Raw genomic sequence first — 24,854 nt, forward strand, 5'->3', positions numbered from 1 at the left:
GCATACTTCCCACGGCCCTAGAAAGGGTTAAAAGAGGTAGGCGTGGAGTAGTGAAATTTTCATTTTCCTACAATTTCCTTACAACTAAAGATACAAAAAAAAAAAAATCAAACAAGGCGAATTAGTGTTTCACTAAAGTAAACAAGTTTTGCACTAAAATTTTTCGATAGTTGCCTTTTCTTAGAAGTTAGAGGCTGAAAACTAATTTTCAGACCCCCAACTTCTATTATTTTTAATGTAATGTATATTGCCACTTTTGAAAAAAAAAAGCTTCGCTTATTTCCTTTTATTGCCTTGAAATTCTTTAAATGCGTGAGGAATAAAGTTTAACGGCTTGAAGAAAACAAAATAAATAAAGGAACAAAACAAAAGGAAAAACAGGAAAAAGGAAACTAAATAAATATAAATCAAAATTAATGTAATAATAAAAAATAAAAAAGATAATTGGTGACATTATGTAAATATTCCAGAAGTTGTGCGTGCTTTAATTCTTTAGATTTTTTTTACCTAAGCATGTTTTATCAACTGCTTCATATGTTCATAAATTACTTGTTTCTTTAATTTCAAGAATCATCAAATTAATTTCATTAATTTTTAAATACGCCAAATCAAACTGCTTAATAATACTTAATTTGAATTCGTTTAACTAAAATTAAAATAAATACAGGAATTAACAATATTTTATTTTTATTGTTGCTGTAAGTGTTTACACGGATGCACAGAAATTGATCAATTTTGAAGTCAAGGTAAATCAACTAAAATTAATAATGGGTAATGAAAAGTATTAACCTATTAAAAATCATGGCTGGAGCAAACAAGATATATATCAATATTAAGTAATCCTCACTCAAAGCGGTAAGTTTTGTTATTTTGCAGTAATATTCATGTATCAATAAATATATCAATAAAGACATCAATAATAAAATTGGCCAATATCTATAAAACTAATAATTTTTATTACTAATTTTTCTCAAGTAATAAATATTATTTTTAAATTTATAATTTTCAGATAATATTAATACTGTTTCAATATTTTTAAAATTTAAATAAATATTAAATTTATAAAAATGTCATAATATTATTAAATTTTGATTAATAATTTATTGCAAGATATATAGATATTTCTTCAAGATATATAGATATTTCTTTTATGGCAAGATATTGCTTTTATATATAGATATTTCTTCACATGTATATTTTTGTCTTTTCTTGAATTTTTACTATACAATATGGCAAAATATATCTTCATTACTAAATATATTACAATAATTTAAATCATTTTATTATAATAAATAAAAAAACTGGATATCCTTATAATAATAATCAAATGTTTCCGCAAGTTTAGGAAAATTTGCAAAAAAAAAAAAAAAACATTAAAGTACTAATTTTTCTTTAAATAAGTTGATTCTTATCGATACGTTTAACTCAGAATTTAATTATATCACTATAAACTGGATTTATATTCTAATTTTTTTTCACTTCTGATTTCAAGCGACGCATTATCGAATATTTGCAATGTCAGAAAGATACATTTAAAACTGTAATAAAAAGAAACGGAAGAAAAATGACGTAGTAATGAGCGACAAATAGAATATCCACCGCAGTACTTTCTTTTATAAATTAACAAATCAATAATCTGTACTTTTACCAATAAGAAACCTGCAGCAGTCACTGCAAAAACACGGGAGATTCAATTATCTATTTCGCGCTAAAAAAAAAAATCAAATTATTCAATAACAAAAACCCGCCAACCTGGGAATCATAATTAAAACGCCCATGTTCCGCTTCCAAGAAATCTTTCCAGAGGTAGCTTCTTGGAAATATATTGCAGCTGGAGCCACAGTTCAACTCATTATACAGGATCAAGTTTAAAAAAGAAAATGCTAGAACTGATGTTAAAAATAAAAGAAAGAACAAGCATTCAGACTCATTGTCGTCTTTAATCCTACGTTGTCCCTCATGAAACTTGGTTTGTAGGTTTCGGTGTAAATTTATCTACTTTTTTTTTCTTGTCTACTTAATATTTATTCAAGTATCTGTGTGACTTATCCACTCCTAAATAACATTCTTTAAAAAAAAAAAAAAGCTGATGTTGCATAGATATCGCTTAATTTAAACAGATACGTTCGCCTTTACATTTATTTATGCATCTATTTCTTTTTAAATATATTCAAAATAGAATGGCAGTAATTATTCAATAGCTGGGATTAAAAATACATGCGATACTAACAAAATTCTGGTGCGAGACCTGCTGATTAAAAATTTAAAATGTACCAGGGAAAGTACTACTTTAAATTATTAAATATTACTATTTTCTATAAATATTTAACTGATTAATGTCAATTTGAAAATAGCTATAAAAATATTTCAAAATGTACCCAAGAATAAACATTTTTCATGAGCAGACGTATTAGAAAATGTGTAAATTCATTTTAATATTTATAAATAGAACAAATTATTGAATTTTTATTCAATAAATACCCAAAAGAGCCACTTCAACCCTTTGTGTTTAGAGTATTAACTAGCCTTCCCTTAACTAACGGTTGAATTTACAATTGATTTGAAAAGACGAAAAGCATTTTCAGCTTTTTTCTAAAACAAGCTATATAAAAAGATTTTTTCCCGCTCCTGGCAAGAAACGCGAGTACTGGAGATCCGTTTAAATTCAGTAATTAGTTCTTTCTTTCTTTTTTTTTTTTTTTCAGAACGGGGATGAGAATGTTTAGAACTAACACATCAGTCGGCATCTTGACTCTTACAGAAGATCTCATCCTGCCTTGAATTTTCGTCAGAAACAACTTCTGCTATCTAACTCAGTCAAAATATTGTCACAAGCTTATTAAAATACTGACTTTTAATTTAAGAACTGATGTTTGCACGCGTATTTTTGATTGGATTAGAACAAGAAAATAAAAAAAAAATGAAAAAAGATCAATAAGTGATCAACAAAACAGAATATACCTTCTTAATTCAAAAGAAAACTAATTTTGAGAATTAATCCAAGTTTTGCAGTATTGCCGTTTAATAAAATGATATTGAATTCCTCAATCAAAGATTCGTAAAAATCCATCAAATATTATTTCTTTCTAACTGGTGCATTTTATTTTCACATATATTCAACATTGTAAAACAAATAAAACTAACAGCGGCTCTTAGAGAAAAACAACTTTTTACTTCAATATCAAATCTGGTACATAGCAGTATCTATTATCAGACATAAAAGTCTACTGGTGATATCGGATACTAGGAAATACAGGTAAATTCAGGATGGAAAAAAATTGGAACATTTTCTCATGCAAAATAATTTGCATCACGTTTAAAGATATATTTCATGGTATATTGTGTCTAAAATTAATGAAAATGCATATCTAACAAACTGAATATCAATGCTATTTTAACGTGAAAAAATGTGCCCATCAATTTATATTAAAGAAAAATATATATATATTTAAAAAGTCAATGATGTTAATTTGCTCTCTTGCTGCTTGATCATTTTCAGCTACAGGATAATTCTTGAAGAAAGCATCATACCATTAGTAGTTTGTCTTGTTGTTCAAAGTATTCGTCAATAACATCTACTCTTTTCTAAAGAGCCATTTTAAAACACTTATTTTACTGCAATGTTCTTCAGGTTTGTCCTAGCCATTGTTAACGAATTGCATAATTTCATAGATCTTGTTTTTGCACAATGTTCATTAATATACATGCACTCATATATTTTATGCTATCTTTTGTATGGCTGATTTATCTAGTGTTTTATTCAATAATTTTACTGAGACTGGAAGTTGAATTTATTTGTTTTATGGCACAAAAGCCATCTTTGGTTAAGCTGCGCTACACTCATGGAATTAAAATATCTGTATCAATTTATAATAAAATAGGAACATGGAATATCTACGAAGCCCAAATGTCTAAAAGTGTAAAAATGTGAGTCAAGAAAAAGCACAACAGTGCTGAGGCTAGGAATGAAGAAGATAAGTCAATAGCTATCAGGTGTGTTTAAGTTCTTGCACAACTTGTGAACTAGAGCAACAATAACAATTTTCCAAATATTTGATTTTAAGTATTCAGTTAATCATTTTAATAAGACGGAATATTTGTTTCAGAGGGAATTTCTTGATAAGGCTCTTATTAATTCCATCAATGTCAAGGCTTTTAAGATTACGTAGGGATTTCACAACTGTCCACATATTACGTGTTTACTTAATCTTAAAGCTTTACAAATAGTAAAATTTTCGCCTTATAATACCAGAAATTAACAGTTTCATTTCTCGATTAATGATTTTTTTTAATTAATTTAGAAAAGATGTCGGTTACAAAGAACTGTCGAATAATTTAAAATTGGAAGTATTATTAGAAATATTTTAGTAATCGAAAGTATAATAGTAATTTCTGTACCTTTCTCGGAGAATTAATCCTCTTCAACTTTGAGTTTCTTCAAATTTCGGTTATCTGTAAAAAGAAATAAATGCAATTATTATATAATACAAACAAAACACCACTCATATGTTTTATATCAACACACACACACATATTATATATATATATATATATATATATATAGCATAACAATATATAATGGCACTATTTCGAAACTCAGCTTCAGATTAACAATATTATTCAAAATCAAAATCCATTTTTAAAAATATTTTAAAACATGAGGCAAAGTCAAACCACCTAATTTTAGCAACAACTTATAATTCTTAATTGTTTTAAAGCTAGGGGAGAACTAACTAGTTGATTATTGATATATTTGTGTTTATTGCTCAGCTAATATATAAAAATGTATCGTAAAAACATTACTTTTTGGAAAATATACAATTGTATTTTAAATAAAACTGATATAAAACCAAAAAGAAAAATAACCGATTGTATATAAGTGTCACAGTATATTTGTGGGAATTTAAACAATTAGGGCGATTTTTCAATCATTACATTTTTACGCTAGCATCGACAATCGCATTCGTCATGTATACAATTTAAGAAGTACACAGCATTAAATGCATAAAAATAAGTTAGTAATAAAATAAACTTACATTACACACACACATTACCAGTAAACCTTTACAAATCGGTAAAAAGAAAAGAATTAACTTAATTATGATTAAGTAAATTTCCATGAATTTCGACATAAATAGTTCGATGGACGAAAGCACGTGCAAGAAAAACGTGCTCTTTATATCAAATTCCATATTTCATAATGAATAATAAATATTAAAATGGCAGCAGCCATGTCACGTCGCAAAACAAAACTGATAACAATGAAAAAAAGAGTTTAAAAAAACACTATAAAAAGAGGAAAATTGATTTTCATAAATTCGGATGAATTGGCAGAGTTAGATTTTCAATAGATAAGATCATATATCTTTAACATCTACGGAAGCATTATGAAAAGTGATATTAATACTGATAATAATAATTTAATTTATTAATGCACAAATGTTATTCTTTACTTAAAATCTGGAATATAAAAAATATATCTTTAATACTCGAATGTACTAAAATTCTTTAAATAAAAACAGTCATTATAAAGTTCTCCCATTCAAAATTAAGCATTAAATTTTAACTGCACTGACTGTAAGCTATTTTAACTTTGGTCGAAAAATGTACTCTGCAATTTTTATTATTGTTGGGGTCCGTGCTTGGACAGTTCATTTCAGTTATATTAACGTCCCGTTTTAAAGCAACAATAGTGCTATTTTAGGCCTGCCCTCGTAATTTTGAATCGCGATCAGATGACGAGGACGACATCTGAGCTGGCGCACTTCTCTCCAAAATTCCAAACCATACCCCCATGTTTGCTATCTGCAAGCATTAGCGGATTAGGTATTTTGCGGCGTTATGCATTCATATTTTGAGTCTTCTCTTTTCAATAAGGTCATTTTAGTTTCACATTTCAGATATTTTTAATATTTTAGGATTTATACTTTATTTTATTGATTTTATGAAAATGTATTATTTTATCTATTATGACCCCAGAGTGCCCGACATTTCTGTTTGCGCACAATTTTATTAAAATAAATGCTCGGTTTTATACATTTTTTTAATTACTAAATAAATACAATGAAACAAATACAAATCTAACCAATTATACCTGATAAAATGCTATTCTAATATTTTATCATTCAAAAAATTTGTATTTATTTTTTATAAATTTATTTATTTGAATACAAGAGAAATAAACTTTTTTAATCGACTTTGTTTGCGGTCCTTTTTCAATTTTGTGGCCCTAGGCAGCTACCTAGTTAAAATGCTAGGGCAACAACCTTTAATAGATGCCTCACATCTGGACCTAAATACAACTGATGCGGTTGTACGCTCTAAGCCGATTAGATCTCTGTGGTCATGTAAGTCTTGGTGAAGTGTTAATCTTGGATTATTGTTCGTTTTTGTGTTCCACTCGATTTATTTGCGGCTTTTATACACCTGTTTAATTATTGAACGAGCCGCTAAAAAGAAAAAGAGTTGTTTCACTGCACAAACTTCCATATTATTCAGGTGAAATCAGAGATATTGAAATGATTTTTAAGATATGAACTAAATACTACTGAAGTAGCTTTGAAATACGATGTTCAATAAGAGATGCGATACTATGTTCAAATACGAAAGTGATGATCTTCTTAAAACAGGTTGATTACAGCAGACAGAAAACCAAAAGTCTACAAGGTTGCAACTTAACTCACAAAAACTTGTTTCTCAAATATGTAATAATATGGTTTTCATCAATTCATTTCATTGCAATTTTATTTAATTTACTAAGATAGGTCTAAATATCTATCTACAGTATCTTTAACCACATCGTTTTAAGCAAAAGCGTTCATCTCTGAAAATTTGGCTACATTGTAAGGGTTTCATTTTAGAAAGACAAAATGGTTATTATTAACACAAAATTCATAACTCTGACACAGTGAATTTTAAGACTTATTGAATAAAAAAGTACTTTAATCAAAATTTAATAATTTAAAAATAAATCAATTAGTGTTTGCTAGGTTCTTACAGGTTTTTTTTTTTTTCGTTCACATTTATTTCAGTTTTGTTTTTTAAAGAAATATCAATTCCTAATAGTTCGTCAGCAATTGTAGAAGAAAGGATGGCAAACAATATTTCCATCAGTTTTTTCTTTTTTTTCCAGTCTTTTAAGTTAATGATTAAATTATTCTAAACGCATGCCATTTCTTCAGAGACGAAATCCCACATTTCCATTCGAGAGAGATTTTACAGGTCAAAACGAAACTTTCGCAAAGAAAAAAACATTTGTAATTAAATATAATTTTATAAGAATTACTGTTAATGTAAGTCTTAATAAAGATTTTAAGAACACGCATTTTTTTGCTAAATGTAGAAATATATAGATGCATTCAAAATCGATTCGCAACTCACCAGTGGGTCTGGGAACTTCTAATTTATTTAATATCTAATTGCAATTCAAAGTTTTCATTTACATCAGAACTGTTAGGATTATTGAACATGTCTAAAATATATTTTAATAACTTTTATCACATTATGATGCATTTAATTAATTCTACTTGCAATACTTATTAGATTACTGATACAATATAAAAAATAAACGTAATGTTTAAGAAAAAAAATTATGCTTTAACAATAACCAGTAAAATGCAAGCTTTGAATTTCTCTTCGAATTTTTGTAGTCCACGCTCTCAACGACGGAAGATTGTCAAGAAAAACTAAAATCATTTTTGTTTATTGTCATGAAAAACTAAAATCATTTTTGTTTAACAATCATCTATGTTAAATCTAGTATTTAGTTAACAATTGAACAATAACAATTATTTTGTTCAAAATATTTATGCACAATACAATGCAAGATGTCAGTGATTGCCATAAGTGTCATACAGTGCTACATCCATTTGTATGTTTAGATGGCATACACAGACACATTTGTTACGCGACTTAAATCTTTTGACTTCATTCCCTTAAAAACTTAAATGTCAAAATAATATAGTCATTATAAAATAGAATTAAAAAAAATGCTGGTGCATTTTTATCTTCCTGCATATTAATATTATATTGGTAGATATTTTAAAGAATTACAAGATTACTTTCATTTTGCATTTGTAGACATAGAGTTCGGGTTTCGTACACTTTTCGTTAACTTCGATACCTTTAGACAACTTTTAATTCTCATTCAATGCACCGAGAAAGTCTGCTTCAAAATCTTCTGCTTACTTCTCAATCACATTTTCCACTCTAACTGATTAAATTCTTATAATCGAAAGTAATCAGTTTTAAAACCAATTTCATTACAACAAAGTTTTAAAAGTCATTTTGAATTTATTAAAAAAATGCAATTATTTAATAGAATAAGCGCAAATATAAAAATGAAGAAAGTATTAAAATGTATTTTAAAAACCATTCTGCTGGTTGTAACTATTTCAAGTAAAGGGCATTTCATTAAAAGCATAGTACAATTGTGATACAAACACATAACAATGTAGATTCAAAAATTAGCGTAAATGTCAAAATCAAATACGATAAAATATATTTTGGTAATTCATAATAGAAAATTTATACCTAATGTTTAATTTTCTTTAAAACTGAAAGAAATATATTTGCGTTATCAATTCAATATTTCTTAACTTTTTCGTTTTACGGCTAAGCAATATAAAACTGAATAATCCGTATGATTACACAATACCATCTGGCATATGAAATTTGAATTTATATATCAAAATGTGAAATGTAAAGTAAAAATATATCTTATTTTTAACGTCATGCTCTGGAAAACACAAAGAAACTATCGTAAGGCATAATTATCGTACACTCAGTATCACAGAGAAAATAAAAGGAATAAGGGTCATAATATAATTTTTTTCAGCATAATAGTTTAGTAAATACAGACAGCACCCAGGCTTCAAGATATTTCAATTAAAAAATGGTAAAATCGCATTAATGTTTTGTTCCGTTCGACCAATAAATCTGGCATCTGGGACATTAATACCATTTGCCTCCTTGTTGCTATTCCACTGCGTACTCTAATTTCTTCCATGATACTCCTTTTGTGCTATTAAAAACGTCTTTCAATGCTTCTGTGCTAATTTATTACATATTACGCCAGTTGACCAAATGGCATCTGATATTTTTCGACTCAAGTCAGTTACTTCTACTTGTTTTATATTGATTTTTCTTCTAGCGTAATTTTTGTAAATAATCTGTAGTCTTAGTTGGAAAGCCATAGAATTTTTTGAACATTTAAGTAGGAAACTCTCTACTTCCTATTAAAAATAATCCAAATCCGATGCGAACCCGCAACTTTCTGGAGTAGGTTTGAAACAACTCTTTTTGAGATTGTAATTAGCTGGTCTGTCCATGTTGTATGACGTCTTCTCCAAGTTGAAATCTTGTCTGTTTCAGGACTGTTTTCAGTTTGGAAAGAATCCATAAATCACACGAAATAATGTTGAGAGAGTCAAAAATCAGACAAGTACAGATATGATTGATGAGGCTAAAACGTTCTGTATTACCATCAATTCGATAGTTAGTAGTTTTCAGAGATTCTTTTGACGTCGAAATCCTCTGTTCAAATGGAACAAATGAATCCAGTGCTGATGTCCTCTGATTGCGCTGCCAGAGAATATCAGTAATGGACCTGTTGCCGATTATTATTTGAAGGTGATTCAATAATTCAGTACTAAATAGGACCTCACTAGTCAGCAATGATCTCATGTTTGGATGTTCAGATCACATGACAATATGTTCCATTCTCCATATACCACCAATTTCGTTGAGATTGTATCATTATTTAATGTGCTTGGTACTCAATGCTTCGTTTCAGACGGCTGTTGGAATCGTTTCCAATAAGAAATCGCCAAGTTTTGCACAAAATTTAGCACGTTAATCGCCGAATCTATTTTGGCGTTCTTTACACCAACTTCATAATATCGGATTTTTCAGATTTGCTAACAATCGTATCTATATATTGTTGCAATAAAACGGCATTCATTTAGATGCATTATTTTGTGACCACCAGATTAAAATTAATTAACAATTATTTTTTAAATGTATTATCGTCAGTCAACAACGACAAATGCAACTTGACCGAAAATTATAATCAGAGTCAACAATAATGACGTGACCTGAAAAAAAAATACAAAGTCAGCCATCAGTGACAGATGAGATACGAAATGAAAGTATACTGTCTAACTGATAACTGAAGTGGTCTGAAAAGAAAGTTCAAAGTGTTACCGGCAGCTGACATAGCATTTAACGTGCTAACGTGGAATGTCAAATTTTTTTCAAATATGAAAATCTGTCGACTTTCACTCACGTTTCCCATTTTCTTTACCGGCGATTGACAGGCTTTGCAAGAAAAAAATTCAAATATTCGCATAAAGATTCGCTTAATTACACCTGCATTCCGTCTTGTTAATTTGATTCGTTTAAGTACAGCATATTATGATTGGATATTTTGAAGAAGCGAAGCATGAAATGGTACATGAAGTCAATCCGATGCAAGAAAAAAAAAACGGAAAAAGAAATTCGAATCCCTGATTCGAAGCATTGTAGCAGATAATGTTTTAAAACTTATTTAATTTTTAATTACAGAAATTAAATTGCACAAAGCCAATCTGTTTAAAATCATCACAATACTCTACTGTATAAATGCAGTTACTAAAAATAAGGAAAGTGCAATGCATTTTCAGTAACATTTAAAAATTATACTGAAAAAAATATTTTTAAAAAAGAAAAAAACTGAACGGAAATAAAATTGGTATCTTTGAAAAATATTTTCTTAATCTTAAAATGGTATAAAATAGTTGTTTATGCTATAATATATTTCGAAATTACTGTGGGGGGGGGGACAATAAGATTGCAGTTTTAATTAAAAAATCTATTTAAATTTTGATAAAATTCTTATTACTCGAGCTTCACTAGATAATTCTGAAAACTATTTTGAAAATTTCACTGGATAATTTTGAAATTCACTAGTCAGGACTTCTATGCCACACTTAGCTTTGTATTACAAACCTATCATTTTTTAGGTAACAATGGCGATATTATTATAAAAAATTAAAGTACCAAGATTAATCATCCATCCTATTAGAATCTATACAAAAACTCCTGGAAAATGAACATGGTATTTTCCAGAAATATTCAGCAGACGATATTCACCGAACTTCTATTCCACATCAATGCTCGGATACTTTGAACCTCATGATATATAATCTTTATGAAAATCAAATATATGAAGAACTTTTGATAAAATCTAGTCTATAATGAGTGATCCTCCTTCTGATGGCAATTCTCGATCATCGTGTCATCAAGGTCAGAAAAATAATTCAAAGTCACTCATTTGACAGAATCTACTAAGAAATCGACTAAAATCTCTTTCTTTTGCCCGCCAACGGTCTCATCGATCACAAGAAATGTATTCAGTTTTAAATGATCAAGTACAGTGTGCAAACAAGTACTGTAGTTGTCAAAAAATGCAATATCCAGATTTCGAAGAGTATGTTTTAAATTTACTGTCTTGAGTAAAAAACATTTTGAAGTTACGTTGCCAATATATTTGCTTACAGAGTCATATGGAAGTGTTACTATGAGCAAAATTCAAAAGTACAGTGAGCTTGCTGGACGAAAAATTTGATATCATTTACACCAAACCTGTATATTTGCAGCCCATTCTTAATCAAATCTATGAAAGGAAATAAAATTTGTTGCTCTTTCCGTGTTAAGCAATGAACTTAACGGATGCCAATTGAAAACCAAGCATCCTCCAGGTAAGCTGTCTCGAGCACCAATATACCAAGAAAAGTAATGGGTCAAAAGATCTTAACTATGGGACATCCATATGGGCAGTACTTAAGAATGTACACATATTTCCCGAGATAAAAAAAAAAAGTACCTCTAAGACAAAAAAAAATTCTTTTTCAAGATCAAGCCTTCCTTTTTCAAGATCATTTTTTTTACTCCCTTTCTTTGATATTCCCATTCAAGTCATCCCCCCCAAACAAATTAAACTTAACTTCAAATCACATGAACTCATTGTTTCTCACAAGTACTTTCTGCATTGTAAGTATACTTATATAACCTTTAAAAGTACTTTTTTTAAAGAAATCTTTCATCATATTCTCAATTAATTAACAAGGAGCCATAAAATAGAGGTTCAAACCTTTTCTGGACCTATTGCCCCCTTAACAATAAAAAAATGATTTCTAATTATCTTCTTCCCATTTTTCCATATTAGATAATCATACCAAATGTTAAAATATTGTTGCATAACATCTATAATTATTTTATCTATTGGTAATCACAAAGTGGAAATAAAAATGATAGTCAATATAATAAAAAAATATTTAGAAACTATTTGAAAATAAAGGCAGGATTAATCAGAAATAAAAAAATATATATCAATGAGATGATTCAGACTTGTGAAGTTTTAACAATTTGCTGATTACTTTTCTTTAATATCAGTTGCAAATTGATGTACAGTTACAATGATTTACAGTATGTTCCTTTTCTTACGACAGTAAATAAGCTTTTGAACCGAACTAACTCTCTGCCAAATGCAATGAGGAAAAAGCAATTAAAAACTTCTATACTCTAGCCAATAAACCAAGGTAGACAGCTGATATTGATTTTTAAAGCCCGCTTTTGATGTTGAATTGATTTTTGATTGATTATTGGTCCTCCTGGTATCCATTTCTGAATTTCACTTTTAATTATTCGTTGTTTGAGAATTTTTCGATTTTCTCTTCTTAGTTTGATGATTCTGTAGCCTTTGTATTTCAGAAGGAATTTAAAACTCAACTTGGTATATTCTTGCAACCTAAGAAATATGTAAATCTAATAGTTCATCCATGCTGTTTTATTAATTTTCTAAGTAGGTAGGTAAGCCACCCTCGCCCCTTTTCACTGTCTTATGCCAGTTAATTTCTGGAACTGCTGCTGCTCCCAAAGAAGACTCTAGGGCACACTCAGAGGCAGTCGCCCCCTTTGAGAACTCATACCGAGTGATGAGGATAAAAATATTCGATTCTTTTATATTGACTCTATTGATTAATATTTTTCTATTATCTTTATTTATATTAAAGATTAAATTTAAATAAATTTAAAGCTGAATTTTTTCAATTGATACTTAGACTTTTACTTGCCCAGCTAAAAAATTATTAATCTACAAAGAAAATTTATTTCTAATAATTTTTTTTAGAAATTGTATTTGGAAATGTATCGATGACTAATCAGATTATGAAAATTCTACTACTAGGTGGCACCACTATATAAGTTCAAACAAAAAGCATCTGGGCAAAGTGAAATGTTTATGGAAAGTACAAGGTAAGAAGGTGGTATTCATGAGAATGTTTTAGTAAAATCATACTATCAAGAAGAAGATTATAAGATCCAGAAGAATATTAAGTATAAAAAGGTGAATCAAAGCACAGGAAGATAGTGTTTCCTTATCGAGAGAAGTTAGCAATTTCTTCTAGTGACTGATTTCTATTGATTATAGATATTGCTAAAAATAATGTATAAAAAAGTACATTAACGAGACATCTATAGAAAAATGTTTAATTAGATTAAAACATAAAGATACCTTAATTAAAATAATTAGATATAACTAGAAAAAAATAGTTAAGGTTGGGAGAAACAAAGGATGTGAGCTATATTATATATTTTCTAGGAGACCTCATGTTCCCATACCTAGTTTTACCATATTTATATTCATATTTGTTTTGGTTAAAACAATTATCTTGTTTATTTATCTGCTACTATTTTTTTCGCATTATACAAGTGTTTTTTTATATATATCCAAGCCATCCGGGAACCACATTAAAGCACCTAATCGAGATTCTGATCTGTTCACAGCAGCATACAGGACACCACCTCACGGAACTCGCATCGAAAGAAGAAAAAGAAAAGAACGAAAGAAAAACTAAACACAGAAAGAAAGCTGAATTACAGTGTTCACACATCACAAACAATGTATTGTCCGAACCAGCAGGAACCTGGTAGGGGATGAATCACCTCTGCCCATTCTCGATGATCACCTTGGGAAAAATCGACTTGACAAGGCAGTAAGGCTCTCGCTGAATGCTCTATTCACATTTTATGCAAAGGCAGCCGATAGAAAAGAATGGAAACAAAAAAGCAACAAGGTCAGCCTCAACAGAAAGGGTGTAGACGCCGATGAACATTCGGTGTAGAACAGGTGGGAGAGGGGAGGAGGATTGCAAGAGTTATTTTGATTGGATATTAAATTTTATGTTCTCGATGGTAAAATGACCAGCGCCAGAGGTTTTTGATTTTTTTTATTAGCAGGGAAAGGATGTAGGTTTAGAGTTATTAAGACAGCCAACAGGAATGGAAAGAGAAAGGGGGTGGGGTATTTGTCCTCGCGGTAGGACAATACTGTTCAAATGGAATGCAACTAAGTGTCGGATTTCATTAAGTGTTTCTAGGTAGATTAGAAAGAAGTAAATAGGTTCGTTCAGCAGTGTAGCAACAGAGTACACAGATGTTGCAAACACTGCATTTTGTGCTCTGTAGATGATCATGGCAAAAATTTTCGCTGAGTACAACTCAACGAAAATTCGTGGTACTTATTACTTCTATTCTTGGTACCATTAATATTGCTAAGTCACTGGTAGTTATGATTATTTTATAATTCGCTTCAAATGTCTTCTGCTCAAAGCTCGATCATACATATGCATGCATTAGGCATACGATAATATTTCCATTTAATAATTTTCTGTTTTTCCTTCAATTAAATCTACTAATAAATAGGCAATTGAAAAGGTGCAAAAAAGAGAGAGGAGCAAAGATTGTCTCATACTCATAAATATCTTGAGACTACATCAAATATAAAGTACCCTTAGATAGCCCCTAAAGTACCTTTAGGTAATACCTTTTTAACATTCTTACATTCAAGCACGAGGAGAAAATATAATATATCTCCTAGAAGAGCGAAAAATAAAAATTTGAATCAATCTCTACTTAACTTTGTGCGCCAATGGATTAGTCGCTGAAGTTCTAGGTGCAACTATGTTAAGATAAATATATGGACAGTAAAAGTCTATCACATCAACAGACTAGTTTTCATAAAGAAATGCCAGGAATGCAGCATAAAATAAATGTTAAGACAAAAAAATTAAAAAGTTAAATCCTTACACATTATACTTATTTTCAAGTAAAAGAAATTGAATCTTTAGCTTACAGCATCGTTATGGGCAATTTACAAATGTTCACAATGATTAAGTTTTAACCTTGAGTCGTTTGACTCTAAATTATTTTAAAATTGTTCTCTTAAATTACAGCGATGATAAGATACGCATTAAAAATGCATTCAATACTGTCGTAAGAGTGTTAATATAAACGTTAAAGGATAAAATAATAAAACACAATGGTGTCGAATAATAAATTCTTTGAAGGTATTTTTAAAATTTATAAAAAAGAAAAAAACTGCAGCAAATGCAACCAACATCATCACTGTTTATTTTTAATAAAAAAAATTTGTGGAAAAATATTTTTGCATGGCCAGTGTTCCAAGTTGTGGAAGAAATACATTAATATTTTAATTAATTTTTAATTAAAAACTTTATTAAAATTCTAAAAAACCTTTTTTATTTATCCCTAATTAAGAAAAGCTAGCAACATTCCAAATGTTATAAGAATTAATTTTTCAGAATAGAAATATTAAAAATGCGAACAGGAATATTTATTATTCTAGTAGAATATTAAATACATAAGTTATGCATAGTTTATTCTTAGAAACAGGAATATTTATTATTCTAGTAGAATATTAAAAATACATAAGTTATGCATAGTTTATTCTTAGACATCTCTTATATTAATATAGTAATTTTTTTTAGGATTCAATCTTATAACTATTTAGATATGAGTAAATCTAAAAAAAATCGGTCGATTATATATTATAATGATCTGCTTACGGCGTTGCAACGTCATCATGACCACAGTCGTTTCCGAAATAAAACTTAGGACGTTTAATACAGCTTTTACCCTGCAATGATTACCACATGAAGACTAAAAATAGTAAATATTACAAACTATTATAAAAAAAAACTTTAATCAATGCATGAAAATGAGAAAATTCATTAAAAGTCAGATGGTAAAACAAAAATCATAAAACGAGGCGCAGATAACAGTAGGAAAAGATTATTAAGCTATAATCAATATTATAAGTAAGTACCAAACATTCATTACGTAAAAAATTATAATGGAGTATTATAAATATTTACAATTTTTATTTACTTAAATTCATGATTTAATTTACTCTTATTTGACGTTTTTATATTTTTGTTTTACCATCCAAATTTTTGATAAAAAAAATTTGTTATTCTTTTTAAAATGTTAATAAAAAGGGTATTTTTTTTAACAAAAAATTACATTTATTACTGTCTTATTACGTTTTTGTGCTGCAAACACATTTAAAACCAGGTAGCTGGCATTTTAATTTAATAACTTACTATGATTCATATTTTATTAACTAATTCAAATTAATAATAAATTGTAAAAACAGTACACACAAAATACTTAATTACTTTTTAATTCATAAGTAAGCATTTCAAGGCTTTCCAGATTTATTAATGCACATATTACTTCAACAAAATCAAAATATAATTCAAAAGGAATTATATTTCGATTAACTTATTTCGAACTACATTGCACAAAACTAAAAATTAATTCCAAGACACAACTTTGCAATAAATTGATTCTCCCTCAATTTTTTTCTCCTATTTCAACATAAAATATCCTAATTTATATAATTCTGTCGGAATATACGATTTAAAAAAACAACCTTCATTTCCGGAATCAACCTTGAATTTACATTATGAGCAAGCAAAGGGTCACTTAAATTTTCCTCTTACGTAATTATACAAATGCGACCTTTCGGATATACCAAGAACAGAACTGACATTTATACTTCTGACTGGAAAACGAACAATCCTGTACTGTTTGCGTAATCTATTAACTATTATTCTTTTGTTAACCAGATAGTTCTTTTCATTTCCTTTTTGTTGCAAAAAGAAAAAATTGAACAATGGAACATCCGATGCTGGAAAAAGAACATTTATGTGTTGCATTAAATTTTCCTATCAAGCAAACTAGTTTTTAATGAAATCAATAAATGTTCATGATATATATTTAGTAACTATCAAATAGATTTTTTTTATCGATTGTGCATCTTATAGAGGGAAAAAAGTACATGATGTAACGCATCGTAAGATAGCCTGCATTTAGAAGATAAACGACGAGGACAGTAACTTTCGCCATGAGACAGCTACATCACACGAATGACCTCACAGATTTTATAAGAGTTTAGGGGAGGGGGGGCATATTAGTTTAAATACGATTAAGTATTCCAATTATCAAAAACCTGGATTCTCAACACCGATAAATCTCCAAGTTATTTCAATTCAAGAAACTCCATTACCTCCACCCCTGGAATTTAGATCAAAATTTAAATTATTTTTTAAAATTTAAATTTAATTTAACAGAAAAATTTAAGATTAAATTTACATAGTTTACATTAATTACATTTTAGGTTTTACATGGTTTACATAATTCTTTTAAATTTTTTTTTAAATTTTTTTTGTACTTTTTATGATGAAGTTAAGAAAAGAACACTTTATTTTTTAAAATAGGAAATAGAACATTACAAATATGAGCAAAATCCTATCCTGTTTCAGGGTATATGGTTCCCTTTCAACGGCACACCTAACCTCACACTTATACACAATTCTAAAAAATAAATTCAGAAAGTGTTCAAATATTTACATATCAATTTCCTTCTATCTCAAGATTATGCTTTAATACATATTGTTTGAACATACTGTAGTAAAATACGCGAAAGTTAAAACTTTTATCATCAACATTAAAATTTAATTAAGAAGAAATAAATTTCAAATAATTAAAAGTTCCTGGATTATTATTTTTCAATTTAATAAAAACATATACCTTAAAGAGCAGTAAACAATGATTGTAATAAAGAATTCCTAATACGGGATTTAAATTTACATCTTAACTGATAGAAGTCGGACCGTTTCACCTACAGCTAACAAATTTGTCACATATACACTCAGTAGGGTTGAAATCTGCGCTTCGGAGTAATTTTTCAAAATTTCAATAAAAAATCAAATAAAATTCTGGCATTTTTCTGGGATAATATCTAAATATATATATATATATATATATATATATATATATATATAAGAACAAAAACTATATTTACATCTTTAAATTCAAAAAAATATCTTTCTAATGATGCGAAAATTATAATATAAAACTTTCAATTTTTAATCAATTATCAAAAAAAAAATTTTAGGCCGATTTTCCAACAATTTTACAAGAAAGAAGATTCTGTAAACTTTTAAAATATTTGATTTATTAACTGAATAATTCTGTAATATTAAAGAATAACATGGTTTTATATCATATAAACGGATCAATAATAGGGTTTCAATACCTCTTTTTTAAACAATTAATATTAAATATATACATGTAAAGGGAAAAATGGTCTAAGTGAAGTAAAGAATAATATTTTTATGAAATTTCATTCAATAATATCATCTAAAACATTGTGAGCAAGTTAAAAATCCATCGAGATATTCACATATTCAAGTTTATTATGATGAATGATACAAATATTACAATCAGAATAATAATTCCAAGAACGAATAATGAATTATAAAAAATGATACAAATCTTATAATCAGAATAATAATTCCAAGAACTAATAATTAATTATAAAATATGATACAAATATTGTGATTACAAATTATATAAATAGTCATAAATTATAAAATATTCCAAAGCAGAAAATTTTTTAAAAAAACTATTTTTCATAATTTTTTTATTAGTGTCTAAAAGGTTCAAAAACTATAAAACTATTTATCGAAAATCAAGTGTTCAAAACAAACTTTTAAAAGCGTGAATGCTGAAAGCAAAATAAGGAAATGAAGCCATAATAAATATCATAGTAAAGAAAATTCTTAATATTTTAATTTAATAAATAAAGTCATTGTGGTTAAGTTTTTTTTTTTTTTTTTTGGTTCATATCTCCTAAAGACATGAACTAAATTTTGCCCAATTATAAAAGACACGAGATTAAACATTAACTTTTCGGAGCACAAAAATTAAATAGAAATTTTTAAAAAATTGCCTTTTTTCCACTTAGAACTAACTACATTATCATTATTTTACGACTTTTGACAAAACATTTACTGGTTTTAAAGTAGTGATTTAACTACGTTGAGAATGAGCATAAGTCAGTCACTCAGGTGAAGACACAACGCTTCTTATACTTCAACATATGTGAACAAAATGTGCAGTACTAATATAACAAATATTAATAACGTAAGAAAATTAGTTATTGGCAGTTTTTAAAAATCTAGTTCAACTAATATTCTAATTTTAATTTAAAGCAGACGATAAAAAAATTTTGCAAATCATAATAATTTATGCAAAAAAAAATTTTTTATGTAAAAATTCTTATGAATGAAAGGATTTTAGTGCAGAGCAAACTCATATCGCTTAGTATATAATAAATGTGATTGAAATTTTAATTTAATTAGAATATTTCTTTTAGTGCCACAGGCTTCAAAAAATTTATTCTAACACATCACCTGTTTGTGATTTATATATACTTGAAATTGATTCATACTTACTATCTAATTAGTTGACCCTTTCTCTATAACAGTAAAGAGATAGTAAAGGAATCATCTGATTAGACATGATCCCGAATCATAAGCGTAAATCTTGGCAACAAACTTGTTTATCTAAAAAATTTCCCCAATTTCTTTTATACTTTTAGTATATTAATAAAAGCATTTTCTTAGGACTTTACACAAAACTGTTGCAATTATCAATAACAATTTTTAAAAAAAATATTAATATGAGTGTTACGAACTTATTTCAGCGAAAATGCCAGCACTGAAAACCAGTTCCAAGCAAGACATCCTCCAAATTCACCAGAGATAAGTAACCTTTACGAGATGCATCAAATTAGCATTACTTCCTTTTCTATCTTATTCAATGTTTCACGACAAAAGCAATATTTTAACAAAGCAAACATTTTTTTACAACTATTTTTTTTTTATTCGGTAGGAAAAAGTAGGGTCCCATACATTAAACGTATCATGCGATGCTGGTCATTGAAGCATGAATGTCCATTTCCTCAAGGTCTAACTGATGATTAACAGCAACTTACAGTTTAGCGGCTTCAAGGTTGCCGAAGTATTAACATTTAAGCACAAGGAGAAGCCGTCTTGCTGAAAATGAAGATAATGACACATGATCTTAGTTAGAAATGTAAAAGGATTCCTTTTGACTGTAGATTCATTAGCATAAAAATCCACTGCATCTTACCAAGTTGTAATTGTTGCAGATCGGCACGTTAGGACATCAGAACAATGCAGATTGGACAGATAAATAGGTATTTCCAAACGCCGCATTAGAAGTTTTGCATTAATTATCTTAAATAAAGGATAATTACTAACACAAAAGCTTAAACCACTTTAAAAGCTTAAATAACCACTTAAAGAGCGTTGCTTTGTAGTTTTTAGCACTTGCCCTACAGAAGATTAACAACTTCCCATACAATGCAAGAAATATATTTTCTCTTTGTATTAACATTGAGCAAGTTTTAAGATTGGTAAATATTAAGCAAAGCAAGCTATGTAACATTCAACTATCAATCCTCAGAGAGAAAATAACTGCGATACTAATAACCAAAAGGATACAATAAAATTTATCTACGAAAAAAATACATACGGTGATCTGAATATTTTATTGTTAAATAATAACAAGCATAAATAAAATAAAGGAAACATTCTGATTAGTATTTATAGTAAGAAAAATCCAAAACGATGGGAAAAATTTTCTTAGGAATTAAGCTTGTGGATTTCAAACATATCGGCATCATTCAAAATAACTCCGCCATATTATTAACTCCATTCACATTTTTAAATGTTTCTTAGATTTATAATTCACTAAGATTCATATTCCAAGCATTTTGATTAATAATGCACAAAGATTCATATTCCAAGCATTTTGATTAATAATGCACAAAGATTCATATATCAAGCTTTTCAAGATTATTAATGCACAAAGATTCATATACCAAGCTGTATAAAATTAATAATACACAAAGATTCATATACCAAGCTGTATAAGATTATTAATGTACAAAGATTCATATACCAAGCTGTATAAAATTAATAATACACAAAGATTCATATACCGAGCTGTATAAGATTAATAATGCACAAAGATTCATATATCAAGCTTTTTAAGATTATTAATGTACAAAGATTCATATACCAAGCTCTATAAAATTAATAATACACAAAGATTCATATACCAAGCTGTATAAGAATAATAATGCACAAAGATTCATATACCAAGCTGTATAAGATTAATAATGCACAACGATTCATTTACCAAGCTGTTTAAGATTAATAATGCGCAAAGATTCAAGTATCGAATTCCCCCAGTAGAAATCCAATTTCAATTAAAAACAAGAATTCCAACAAGGGGTGAATGTTTTGAACATTTCAATCAACTTTCTCTCATTATATAGAAATATTCTGTCCACTGCAATATAGTATCATTCTACGAAAAAATTACCGTGCATTTTTCACACAGATGTTGCGCTGTTTTCAACAACAATAATTATTTGCATTATTTTATTTCTAACTAAAATATTTATCAAAATTAAACAATTATAAACAAATAATCAAATAAATTATAAATCACAGTTTAATAATCGCCACACACAGCCATTAACAGCCAATACGCCATTTTTCAATTATATATTTACATTCTTACGGCAGACAAAAAATAATTTGCATCATTGAAAAATCTTAGTATTTTTCATTATTAAAAGAACTGGAATGAGAATATTTCATGGGAAAAAATGATCACACAAACAAAGAAAAATTGTGACTACATTGAGCTAATCTTGATTCAATAACGTTTAATTTTTGTTTTTAACTTTTAATAAAAATAATGAAATAAGAAAATATAATGCCAATAAATGCAAAGCATAAATTATTAATATACAAAATAAGAATGTAATAACATTTTAACACGTAAATGCTACCTAAAAAGTTATCCTTACACTGCAGTTAGTACACTGAAATATTTTCCTTCATTCCAAAACATTATTTCCCTCTTATTCATTCCTTAATGAAAACAATTCCTTTCAAAAAACCGTCAAAAGATTGTCAATTCTAATATCCGTTATTAATTTTTAAAATAATAGAAAAAAAAACTTTCCAGGTAACAATTTTTGACTTTATAATATGAAAAATACAATTCTAAAGATTATCTTTCAAATTTCAATAGTATTCTTCACGCACAAAAAATAAATGTTTTTTCCCACTATTATTTAAAAAAAATTTAAATAATCATCAGAAAGAATTAAAATTTCCCGAAGATATTTTTGTTCCCAACTTGAAAATAACTTTTTAAAAATAAAAATATTAATGATATTTATGACGCTAAGGTAATAAGTGAAAAAATTAATTTCAATTATTTTTTTCCTTACATGTTCAACCAACCATCTTTCAATTCAAGAGGGAAAAGAAAAAGAGAACAACAGATAAAATTTTGAAAATATATTAGCAGTATGTGGAAAAAAAATTGTTCTTCTGAAGTATATTAATTACAGTGCATCTTTTTAAATGAAATTCGGTTATTATATAAATAAATTTGAGATAAAATTCAGAAAAAAAGAAATTTTCGTAACATAAGTTTATCATTTAATAATTTCGAACAGTATATAAAAGACTTAAGTTTTAATTTAATTGTATCCTCCGCAATTTCAAACTTTTTTATACGTAAAATAATTAATAACTATTTTAATTTATCAGTGAGTTGAAAGCCAATATTCATTAGTTAAGCCAATTCTTTTTCCTGTAGCCGAGATTAATTAGAGGGAAAAAATTCCACCGTGGAATTTATTCCAAAGAGGAAAATACACAGCAGGAAAATTTCAGTATATATAAGAATGCGGAAATAATCTTCGAATTTTAAATTAACGACATATTTAAACCTAAGAAAAAATTTTCAACTAATAAAAAAGATTTTTTTTTCAAAAAAATTTCAAACATATAAGCTATAAAGCTATGACTACATAAAAAGAATTTACATTTATTATATTTATTAATATTGATTTTTTAATGGAACTTTTAACTGAAATTTTTTAAATAATAAAATAATTTTATTGAATACAATAAGTCTTTATAACAACTGGTTCTGCCTTTTCACACAATAGTGAGGATTTCGCCTCTGACATTTTTTATGAAGTATTTCAGATAAATTTTTTAAGAATAAAAAAAAGGAAATGTTCTCATATGTTTAAGGCTTTTGCAATCTGATAACGATGCATCAAGATTAGTAAGAGCGGATCCAAAAAGCTTTAATTTGAGTTATCCGATTTATATTCAAATAAAAAAGAAAAATGTTACTTTAGAACTTTGATCACCAATCCATAACAATGCTCAAAGATATTATCTAATGATTTCGTATAATGAATGCAAAAATAAATAAATACCACAATAAAAAAAGGTAAATAATGGAAACCACTTTACTAATTCAGAATCTGAGAATTACGATTTATCATTTCATACAAATAAAATACTATGCGTTTTAATTAAATTTAAAGTATCGATAACAGTTAAAAAGAATTTAATTGTATCCCTCGAAATTTTTTTTAAAAAAGGAAGCGGAATTCATAAAAAAACAATTAAAGTGAAAATAACTAATCTTATATAAAAAATATTCTATAAAGCATCTAAAATACGAATATTAAATTAGGCAGTTGATAATTTCTAATATTAACCGTTTTCAAGTACTAGTTAAGATACTACACACACACAAAAATAAATTCTTATCTAGACGACAATTGCTTATCTTGATAAAGATAAACAATTGTTCATCTCGATAATGATAAACTATTCCCATGCTCACGAATATATAAAACAAATTTGATATTTTCACAGAACAGATGCCGATGTCTTTACGATTTCTGTTTTTAAAAAAATAGTCTTTATTTCATTCTATCATATTCTAGAACGATATTCTTATTAAAAACGAAACAACACACGAATAATGTAAATTAGAAAGAACGAATTACGTCGTTTTCTTTACAATGATGACGTATATTGATTGATCGAAAAATAAGTTGCTGCGTAAATTTTTCTTTCAGTTTAAAATAATTTATAAAATTATTTAAAATTTTTAACATACGTGATTTGTTTTTGTTTTCTTCTCGGGACTCCACAGTTGTCACAACATTGTTTCAAAAACATAAACAAACCGTCTCTTTCAGTAAAACGTAACTAAAGAGATATAAAGACAACTGATACAATAGCATATGATTAATACTACCAACCTTTTAACGTAATGAAGCCCGCACCGTCTAATTTAAAAAGAACCTTTTCAAAAGTTTACTATTTTGTTTTATTTTTCATTTCTCCACTAAAACAACCCTGCCAGCTCACAGGAATCGCCTACGCAGTTTTAGATGGAGCCTTTCCGACTGCACTGCGCCTGCGTGCAGCTCACTGCAGTGTTTCAAGTTCAAAGTCACACACGTGCTGCCAATCCATGCACCTATACACCGCGACGATTGTGTTCAATGCCGCCGGGTCTCTGCAATTGGCGGTTTAATGCTTAGGTTGAGCATTAATAAAAATGAGCGAAGGAAGAATCATAAAACACTGGCAGGAAGAGGCTCTTTCCTCACCAAATGTTTAAACTTAGTCATGAAATGTTATTCAATATCCGAACTCCGTGTTTTTTAAAAAAGATTTTCCTTCGATTTATTTTATTAGAAAATCCCCCCCCCCCTCAAAAAATTAGATAAAATAATT

General features: G+C 27.9%; 1 long non-coding RNA gene across 1 annotated transcript in view; it reads right to left on the reverse strand.

The window, feature by feature from the left end:
* Positions 1–24,565, reverse strand: part of LOC129969537 (uncharacterized) — an 82,902-nt gene extending 58,337 nt beyond the window's left edge. Inside the window, exons 1-2 of the long non-coding RNA XR_008784532.1 lie at positions 24,374–24,565; positions 4,399–4,452 (exon numbers count right to left, since the gene is read on the reverse strand). This is a non-coding gene — a long non-coding RNA (uncharacterized LOC129969537). The remainder of the gene's footprint in view (positions 1–4,398; positions 4,453–24,373) is intronic.
* Positions 24,566–24,854: the final 289 nt, after the last annotated feature.

The sequence above is a fragment of the Argiope bruennichi genome, chromosome 5 (genome assembly GCF_947563725.1).
Source record: "Argiope bruennichi chromosome 5, qqArgBrue1.1, whole genome shotgun sequence".
Classification (NCBI taxonomy): Eukaryota; Metazoa; Arthropoda; class Arachnida; order Araneae; family Araneidae; genus Argiope; species Argiope bruennichi.